The following is an 11059-nucleotide window of genomic DNA, read 5'->3' as shown; positions in this document are numbered from 1 at the left end:
GTCCCGGAACAAAGCCTGCTGGTCAATGTCTCTTCACAGCCTCCACCCAGCCCCACATCGTTACTCAAGGAGAGGGAGAGCCTTACTAGAGACCAGGCAATGAATGCTGAGCTTGATTCTCAGAATCCACTGCGGTGGCTAGAGAGATGTCTCAGTGGTTAGGAGCTGCTCTTCCACAGGTCCTGAATTCAGTTCCCAGCAACCAGCAACCACGTGGCTCACAATCATCTGTAATGCGATCTGATGCCTTCTGGTGTCTGAAGACAGTTACTGTTGTACTCATATTTTTTTTAAAGGAAGGAGAAACATTAAAGGTGAGGTGGCTCTCAGTTTCAGTTTCTCAGCAGCAGTGCCTAAGGCAGGTGGGGGTGAGAATGGGGGTGCGCCAATTGGTTCTGAGAGGGGAGGGGGAGGGGAAAAACAAACAACAAAACCAAAAAACAAACAAAATAAACATCATCATCATCACAACAACAACGGTGAGTTACGGCTACACTACAGGACTTGGCAGGAAACTTGGTCACACTCAGGGTTTCCTGCCCAGAGAGCATAGGACCAGGAGATCCGCATACTCTCTCCCTCAGGTCTTTGTCAGAGGCTGCTCTAGGGCAGCTGATTACCAGGAAGAAGGTTCAGGTCCCTGAGGTCAGGCTCCAGGGAAAGCCAGCGTGGCTCCAGGAGCAGAACTTAGCTCCGGAGAGAATGAGGACAGCTACCCACTCATGCCCAGCACCAGTGGGCCAGGAGCCAACACCCTGCAGTGTAAGGAGCAGGCCTGGGAAGGAAGGCAGAGCTCTATTGGGGTATGTTCACTGCTCAGAGTCTGACCTCAGGTTATTCAAGCTGCTTGGATGCTTCATTGTGGCTTTCCCACAAACACTGGCGACAATCTACCTTACCTGTCCCTGAGAAATACACACGGAAGTACAAACAGAACATTTTTAATACCAGGCTGTATAGAGATCATTATATTGGTGCCGTTATTATTAAATTCCACACAGAGCCATGGAGAATGGACCAGGCACAAACAATTCAGGACCATGTAGATGGCTGGGCTTGTCAGCCATGGGCTGAAATGTTTGTCCAACATGCAGTAGGCCTTAGGTTCATAGATGGTGTGACATGGAAGGACAGTAGGACAAGATGGACACCGACCTCTATAGAATACACTGCAGCGCCTCCACCATCCTGGCTTCCTGCTGGGACCTGTGTTTGCGCATCACTCTGTCCATGCTGACCGACACTGGGTCCTCTAGGTTGCCGTGGGCACTTTGTCTTGTCTTCCATTTCCACGCTTTCCCAGCAGGTTCCCAGACCTGTGACGGTGTCTACAATCCAGTGTCCCACATACACAGATACAACACATGCACATGCGTGTAGCACACTGGGCTCTGGAAAACTGTTGTAGGGTTGGGACCTTGAACCTGGGGTTACAGACTCCTGGGTAACCCTGGGTAAGACTTTCTGGGGTTACCCTGTAGAAATCCAGTTTACATGACGCTGACAGACAAATCAGCATGGTTTTGGGCATTGTAGAGGGTGATAACAAGGTGTGTGTGGGGGGGTACAATCTTTTACAAATATTAGGCAGTCTCGTTTCTATTATAAACTTAAGAAAAAATTAGAGTTGTGAGGTTGGACGGATGAAGCCATTGTTAAAGTGCCTGCCAGATCTGAGCTGGATTCTCAGGATTCAACCAGGCATGGTTGAATACATGTATGTAATACATGTATGTAATACATGTATGTAATCCCAGAGCCTAGAGACAAAGACAGGTGGCTCTCTGAGCTTGCTAGGCAGCCGGCCCAGCTTACTTGGCAAGCTCCATGCCAGTAACAGACGGCACTATTTTAAAAAAAGTGTGTGATTTTCTTAATTTGCAACTTTAAAAAAATAGTAGTTTCAAATAAATAAATAAATGCAATTGAGTGCACACTTTTACATTTTTAATCCCAGTTCTCAGGGGGCAGAGGCAAATGGATCTCTGTGAGATTGAGGCCAGCGTGGTCTACATAGTGAATTCATGCTGGCCATGACTGCACAGTGAGACCCTGTAAATCTATAAATAAAATTTAAAAGGTAGATTGCACCTGGGGAAGGACAGCTGTGGCACTACTAGAAGGTGTGGCCTTGTTGGAGGAAGTGTGTCACTCTGGGGATGGGCTTGGAGACACTCCTCCTAGCTGCCTGAGGATGCTTAGTCTGTCCCTGGCTTCCTTTGGATGAAGATGTAGAACTCTCAGCTCCTCCTGCACCATGCCTACCTGGATGCTGTCATGTTCCTGCCTTGATACTGACTGGAAGTCAGCCCCAATTAAATGTTATCTTTTATAAAACTTGCATTGGTCATGGTGTCTGTTCACAGCAATAAAACCCTAACTAAGACAACAGCTAAGGGTGTCCTCTGCCTTCTATGTACCTGAGTTGGTGCACACAAAAATACATGTACACTGTCTGAGTCACTCATCTATTGCAATAAAAAGACACTAGGACCAAAGTAACTCTGATAAAAGTTAGCATTTAAGTGTTTGCTTCCAGAGGTGGAGAGCAAAGTGGTCCACAGACAATGGTGCTGGAGAACAAAGTGGTCCACAGGCAATGATGCTGGAGAACAAAGTGGTCCACAGACAATGATGCTGGAGAACAAAGTGGTCCACAGACAATGATGCTGGAGAACAAAGTGGTCCACAGGCAATGATGCTGGAGAACAAAGTGGTCCACAGGCAATGATGCTGGAGAACAAAGTGGTCCACAGGCAATGATGCTGGAGAACAAAGTGGTCCACAGGCAATGATGCTGGAGAACAAAGTGGTCCACAGGCAATGATGCTGGAGAACAAAGTGGTCCACAGACAATGATGCTGGAGAACAAAGTGGTCCACAGGCAATGATGCTGGAGAAGTAACTGAGAGCTTTACATACTAATCTACTGATGTGTATGCAAAAGGGAGAGAGAGAGACAGAAAGACAGAGGAGAGAGACAGAGACAGAGAGACTGGAGCTCAGGGACCACACACTAGAGGCACACTTCCTCCAACACAGCCACACTTCCTAAACCTTCTAATCCTTTCAAACAGTTCTATTCCCTGATGACTAAGTATTCAAATATATGAGCCTATGGGGACCATTCTTATTCAAACCACCACATATACACTTGAATGCACACACACACACACACACACACACACACATACACACACAATGTGACATTTGTGTTTTAAGCTGATATGCTGTCACATGTCACTCCCTAACTCCAGAAACCAACTCTAGGTGGTTCACCGTTGCAGCTGAAGAGGTCTCCTCCCTCAATGGGCAGAAACCCATAGAGCATCCAGGAAGATGTGGACTCCAAAATCTGCTCTCAACAGTGTGCCCTCTACTGGTAGAGCAAAGACCCTCACAGAACTAGCCATCATCCATCCCATAAATCTTGAAGAATGTTTTCTTCAAGAGTTCAAGACAAGGCCTACATGGCCACTTCAAAAAGGATAGCGTGATGGCGTGACATGGTCCTGCCCCTGTAGTAGAGCCTGCTCTGGCTTGCTCACAGACCTACATGGGTGTTCATGATTGCTATAGGCATAAGGCTTGTTTGTATAATAATGTACATAATTTCAGGTTCCTCCTTTGGGGAATGCTCTCTCTGCCAGGGTTAATGATGCCATGATAATCAGAAACAGCATGAGTCTGGGAAGTAAGAATCTTTCTATGTCCTCAGCAAAATGGTAAAGGCTGTGTGACCTTCAGGACAGCCCTTAAGGCTGTGGGAAAGAACTCTGAAACATGAGTTCAAAATATATATATACTTTTCCAACTACTCAAAATATAAGGATGCAGTATGAGTTATATGAGGGACTTCAGGGACCTAAAAGGACAGAGGAAGCTACACTATGAGCCAGCTTGTCAGATAGATATTAAGAAAGAAGATAAAGAGATTTTAGGAGTGGTGATTTCAGAGTGAGCTCCCACCCAGCAAAACTTATTGTCTTATAAAGGCAGGCAGTCCTCTGAGTTTCAATTGCTATGTTATATAAAAAAAGGTACTTGGTGTCTTTCCTAAGAATCAGGGCCTAAGGTCATAAGATGCTGATTCATGGGATAGTCCAGAAGGAAACTAGGGTGGAGGATTGAACTGATAAGCAAATAAAAGACTGGGCTTTGGCCTGCAAGATCTGAGCTGTCTGGAGAGCTGTCTTGAGCAGAAGACAGGGCTGTCAGCTTGCACCTACGATTGACTTGGAGTAATTTCTTTCAATGTTCCCAAACACCCCTTACTCAGGAACCCCTCTCCAAGCCCAGGCTGGTCCTTGGCAGGTGGTGGTGCATGGCTCTAATCCCAGCACTCAGTAGGCAGAGGCAGTCAGATCTCTGAGTTCGAGGCCAGCCTAGTCTACAGAGCAAGTTCCAGGACAGACAAAGCTACACAGGGGAGCAATGTCTCAAAAAAGGGGAGGGGGCTTCAGACAAGAATAAACCCTATATATCTGAGAGACAAGGGTGCCTTCAGCTGGCCTTTCTGAAGAGACCAACTCAGTTACAAGGCTGACAGTCCAAAGACTGCAGCCAGCCTGCTGCATACGTGGCCACCTGCTTAAGAAGCCACGTGATGGGAACTGGTTCATTATGGAAAATGTTTTCCCCCTTCATATTATTTATAACTCTGGAGTTATGTAGTCCCACCACCACCATGGAGTCAGAAAACTATGACTCCGTGTGGAAAAATGGGGCAGACATCTGCTGTTGCCACGTTTTCTATTTACATCCTGTGTGTAAGGTTTTAATATAAATGCTTAAATTTAAGGAATTAATATAAGGAAGTAAGGAAAACAATACATGCCAAAAATATTTCTGTGAACAAGATGTTACAACTCAAGTTTGTAATAATTTAAATAAAACCATTAATCTGGGGGAGAGGGAAACAATGCTGTTATTTGGACTTTAAAGAAAACAATCAGTTGAGAACTTGCTTAAGTCTAGGATTAACTATGGTGTCTATTCATCCATTTGAACTCTAGGTGGGAAAGAGTGGAAAATCATGGACCACTGAGGTACAGCTGAAATACTGGTACCTTTGGGTCTGTGAAATAAAACCTTTGAGGCGGGTGAGTTGTGAGCTTTGCAACACTCTGTATAAGGCAAGCAACGATCACTGTGCTAAGTCAGCTGATAGAGGGGCTTGCCTCCAAACCTGAGTTCCTTTCTGGTTGGAGCATCTATCCAACTCTCTGCCTAGCATGGCTGTGGCCCTGGCTTGCATCCTCAGCACTACCGTCCCCAGCAGCATTGTGGGAAAGTAGCTATACTAAAAGACAAGGGAGCCACCTAAGCTCCTGTTGGGAGCTCAGGGCCTCACCCCACCAAGAGGAAAGCATCAGATGCTGAGGACCAAGGCGCCAAGCCCGGGAAGACCTCCCTGGTTCCTCCATGCGAGCTTTGTCCTCAGCCTGTTGGATAAATCTGGAAAAGCGTTCCCTAGAGTGACTCTGCTCCCAGAAAACCTCGGGGCTCGATTAGTGCCAACAATTCTGCATTCCAAACTTCAATACAAAATTTTAATCTCTCCTCCAGAGTCTACTGAGAAAGCAGGGAGGGAAAATATTATCTGGAGTGTTTTCAGCCCCTCCAAAGTTAGATGCAAAGGGCCAGATGGAGGGTGAGTTTCAACAGGCCAGGGTGGGCATCTCTCTGAGGCTGTGTGGTGAGCAGACAGATGCCTGTCAGCTCTATACCCAAGGGGCAGAGTCAGCAGGGTTGGGAGTTCAAAGCCAGCCTGGGCTACACATGATCCTGTCTCTAAGTAATCAAGCAACCCAAGCTTCCAAGTCTTCATTACTCTTTGAAAAGTGGCGCAGGCTGTTCTGGTCTTAGATTTGGGTGCTCAAGTAGTGGGGATAAAATGACCCATTGAGCGCTGAGCCCTGAGTGCTCGGCTGTAAAATATTCGAAGTTGCTTTTGAAGCTTTTCAAGTGTTGTATAACAGGATGCTAATATTTTCCAGGCTTCCAGTTTTAAGGTTCGTTTTCAGTTGTAAATGTTTTATGTAGTTATTTACTCACATAAGACTGTAAATTTACAACCAGATGACAAGCATTTAGATGACCACTCTGCTATTTGAGATTTATAGATGTCAATATTCATAAATCAGACCCAAACAGTTGGGGTTTATGCTTACGGATCACTGATCATAAACACTCAAGTCATCCTGTGTTACAAAATGACAAGCTGATTCCCCGGTGCCTGCTGAAGGCATACATACTTCATCACCACTGTCCCTTCCTAAGCAGACTGTCCTGCATGAAGGAACTAACCTTCAATGCCCCTATCCGTGGTGCTTACTCTGTAATGGTAATTAAAGATACATTTCTACCCTCGTGTTCTTAAAGCTGTTAGCTCTGAGCTTGTGTTGCACGGATGAATTCTGCCAGCACTGAGCATTGGTACTGGGACCAGATCCGAGGACGCAAGATGAGTCCTCGGTGCCAAGCAGTTGGCATCAGGGTTGTGCAGGGCTTCATGGCACACAAGCCAGTGGGGCTCATCCTCAGTCGGACTGTTCGGTGTCTCAGCAGAGGGCTGCAGTAGAGAACAGGAGCGCTCTGTCTCAAGAGGGGAAAGAGAACGAGACTTTCGTTTACTGAAAATTCTAAATCTGGCAAGTGTGCTTCAAAAATGAGGAAAATTTAATGCATTCCTGCTGGTACGATATTTTTATTTTACAATTTTATTGGGTTCTTATCTCTACCTCCCTTCCAACCTTTATCCCCCTCTAATCCTTTCAAAGACCACCCCCCAACATTAAGTAAGAGAGAAAGAAGGTTAGAGAGAAAAGGGAGGCATAGATTTCTTTCAGCCAACAAAACAGACTACTGCTTAGGGGTGTTGGGTTCCTTGGGGGCAAGTCTTATCTTTGTCAACAGGAAATCTCTAGATTCCTCTTATCAAACCAGAACAATAGCAGTCAGGAACAGCAGGGACCAACAGCAGCCACCTTTTTCTCCTCCTCTTCCTTTTCTTCCTCTCCATCTTCCTCCTTTTTCTCCTCCTCTTCCTCTTCTTTCTTCTTCAGAGTACCCTCATTCCTCTCTAGAGTCCCCAGAATTAAAGTATCTGCAAGTGACAAATGTCATGCCTCTCATAGTTGACAATCAGAGTTAGCAGCTGTGGCCATACTGAAACAACTCCATATTCCATACTTGGGACTAAAACCAAACCAAGGAGACAAAAGACTCCTACAATGAAAAGTTTAAGAAATTACAGAAGACACTAGAAGTTTGGAAAGGCCTCCCACACTCGGGGATAAGGAAATTTAACACTGAAAATGGCCATACTACCAGAAGCAACACAAATTAGTAAAAGCTCAATTAAAATTTCTGGGCCATCTTTTACAACATAGAAAAAAAAAAAACAAAACAAAACCAAAACAGAACAACAACAACAAAACAACAACCCAAACCCAGTCTTAAAGTTCAGATGGAATCACAAAGGGCCCTGATAGCCAAAGAAATCCTGAACCAGATGACCACTGCTGAAGGTATCATCATAGCTGATTCCAAGTCACGCCACAGATCCATCACATTAAAAACAGTACTGGGCCAGCAAAACACCCAGACCATCAGAATAGAGGACACAGATACAGGCTTACACAGTAATAAAGACAAATATGCAAATGCTGCACTGGAGAAAAGACAGTCATGTCTACAAACGATGCCGAGGCACTGGACATCAGCACGTAGAACACAACCAGATCCTTATCCCTCATACAAACTCAACTCCAAACAGTCTAAGGACCTCAGTACCCTGACACTTCTAGAGGAAAATGTTGTGAGCATGCTTCAAGATACAGGCAGGGGTAAAAGCTCCTGAATAGACTCCAACAGCACAGGAAGACTGATCATCAACAAGTGGGAGCTCATGAGACTAGAAGTCTTCTCCTCAGCAAAAGAACTGTCATTCAAGTGAAGGGGCAGTCCATAAGAAGAAAGATTTCTGCTTTCTAGAGAATTATTGTCTAGAACATACAAAGAACTCAAACACCAACAGAGCAAACTACCCAATTAAAATGAGCTAAAGAATTGAACAGAGTTGAAGGACACCAGTGAACGTTTTTTAGTGCTCAACGCTTTTAGTCATTAAGGAAATACATATGAGAACCTTGAGGTTTCACGTTTCTCAGAGCATCATCGAGAAAACTAAAAGCAGCACACACCGTGGATATGAGCTGAGAGAAAGCCTTTAATTCACTTTTAATTTTATATACAGTATGTGTGTTGCAATAAAAAAGTGATCATGCATGGAACTGGAAGATTTGCACTAAGCAAAGTAAAGCAGGCCCAGAAAATCAAAAAGCATGTGTGGTCTCTCATATGCGGTTCTTAGCGTCAAATTTGAGAGGTGATTAAATCAGAATGTTTGATAAGATCTGGAGACAGGGAAAAGACCATAGAGGGAGGGGAAGGAATGGGGATAATAGAAAACACTGAAAAACAGAGGGAGGAGGGACTGGGCGTGGCAAGGCTTATCCAGGGAGGGTAAGAGAGGGAAGAGAGGAAGGTACTTAGGTGAGTTAATGAAAGCTAAGGATCCATCCAGAACTCCAGTTTCAGGGAATCTGATGCTCTCTTCTGTCCTCCTTGGGCATCAGGTATGCTGATGATACACATACATACATGTAGGCAAAATATACATACACATGAATAAAATGAGCAATACTGCTTTTTTTTTTAAAGGGGGCTGAAGTGGCTCAGTGGTTAAGAGATTTTCCAGAGGTCCCAGGTTTGATTCCCAGCACCCACATGGCGGTTTATCATTGCTTGCAATTCCAGTTCCAGGGGATTCAGTGCCCTCTTCTGTTCTACAGGCACTAGGCACACCAGAGGCACACAGACATACATGTAGACAAAACATGCATACAATTAAGTCAACACAGTGATGGAGAAATACATACAGTGTATGGAGAAGCCATGTGGAAACCTACTACATTAAAAGCAAATTTATAAACACTAATTTTAAGATACTGTAAGTGACTTGGGTAGACTAATTTTAAGATACAGTAAGTAAGTGACTTGGGTAGTGGCAGTTCTCAAAGCAAAGCCAGAAAGACAAGAAAGGAGAATGGTCACTCGGTGGAAGGAGGAGGGGGCGGGGAATAAGTGTGACCATAACGTACTACATACATGTATAAACCTGTCAAAGAGTAATTTTTAAGAAAGATGTGTAGAAATGGAAACCCTCTACTCTCACTGTATAGGAGAGCAACAGATAAAGGTCTGGGTAACAGATCTTCAAAAGGCTAATAAAATGAACACATCCAGAGAATTCAGTTTCAGACCTACATCTCACAGAACTGGAAGGCAGAACTCAAGAATCTATACTGGCGCTCACAGAGCTTCCACTGTAAAGAGGTATTGGCAGACACTGCTTGGACAGGCTCGAAACCACCGCGCTAAGTGAAAGAAGCCAACTCAAGAGGACATGTCACAGGATTCCATTTCTCTGAAGCACCAAGACTAGCCAATTTCTGTAGGAAGACAGGCAGAGTAGGGGAGGAGGATGTAGGCGGAGAGTCTCAGTTTAGGGTAAGGAAATCTTTGGAGATGGTCCTGGTGCTTGTCACACAACAACCCATTAACATCCCTAATGTCATACACTACACCCTCAAAATAGTTAAAGTGATAGATATGTTTCCTTTTCTCAAAATTTAGATTGAAAAGAACTGAGGGAAAAAATACTACCAACAGTGCCCCTAACTGTTGCATAAGCTAAAAAAAATAATTCTACTTGTGTCTATTCAGAGAAACAAATTACTTTCAGCTCTGCTGAACCAAGGCAATGCAAAGACTAAGCTTTAGTGATTGAAATGGATTTTCAGAAGAGTAATTCTCATGACCAGAATAACATATTATTAAAATATTATACATTGTATATAAAATTATGACATACATGCTACTCATGTATCCCTATTACTTTTGCATTAAAAAAAGAAAGACTTTTTAAGAGGGAAAAAAATCAGGGCTTAATCATTAAGAGCTCATAATGCTTTCACAGAGACCTGAGTTTAGTTCCAGACACTTGTGTCAGCTGACCCCTAACCTCCAGCTCCAGGGCATCCCCCAGCCTCCACAGGCTCCTATATACACCACCATCCCCAAACATGTGAACACACGTGACTAAAGATCCTAAGTTTGTGAAAATCTTTCTAAACCTTTGTGTGTATTGTATCTTTAACGACACACTCTCTTTTGGAAGACAGCTAGAGACCGAACTCGAGGCACTGTGTGCACTGGGCAAGTGTCCACTACTGAGCTATACCCCGGTTTTCCTTACTTTTGGAAGAAAAAGTCCCATGGTTCTGTTTTGATCTCATCAGATATGACCCTGGCCCAGCCTTGGCCTGACATGGGACCTAAGTAATAAAGTCATTCAACCCCTGCCTCATTTCTTATTTCTCAAATAAAAATATCAACCTTTTCTAACAGAATAGGTGTGAATGTGTGGAGGGAGCCAGAGAGAGGAAAGAAGAGAGAGAGAGACAGAAAGACAGACACACAGAGAGACAGAGAAACAGGAAAAACATCAAAGACAGGAGAGACAGAGGAGAGACTAGTTCAGAATGTGTGAGAGCTTTAAATACTGGTGGTGTGGTCACCCTGTTCTTTCTTGTCACACAATAATGGTGCACACTGGAAACGCATTTTAACCACTGCCCTTCCTGAACTGTAAATCTTTAGATGAACACGTTTCTTACCTAAAATGGGGGTGTTATTGTATTTAAGATTTCCTACATGGCTCTCCGGACCTCTGAGAACGCAGCTGAGTGATTACGTGGTCCACAGCAGCGTCCTTTCCCAGACTGGTGATTTTGTAGGTATTCCTTCACGTGACCAAGAGCAAACTACACTGAGGTGACCCCCAAACACTGGACTCCAGTGAGCCATCTCAAAGTGTGGAATCTCAAACGGGCTTTCTGATAGCAGCCTGCACTTTTATCTGCCTAAAAGGGGGTGGTGGGAAGGAATCACCACCAGGGCAGGCCCCGGGGGTCCCAGGATACAGCTGTGA

Source organism: Micromys minutus (genome assembly GCF_963924665.1).
Source record: "Micromys minutus genome assembly, chromosome: 25".
Taxonomy (NCBI): Eukaryota; Metazoa; Chordata; class Mammalia; order Rodentia; family Muridae; genus Micromys; species Micromys minutus.
This window is presented reverse-complemented; position numbering follows the sequence as displayed.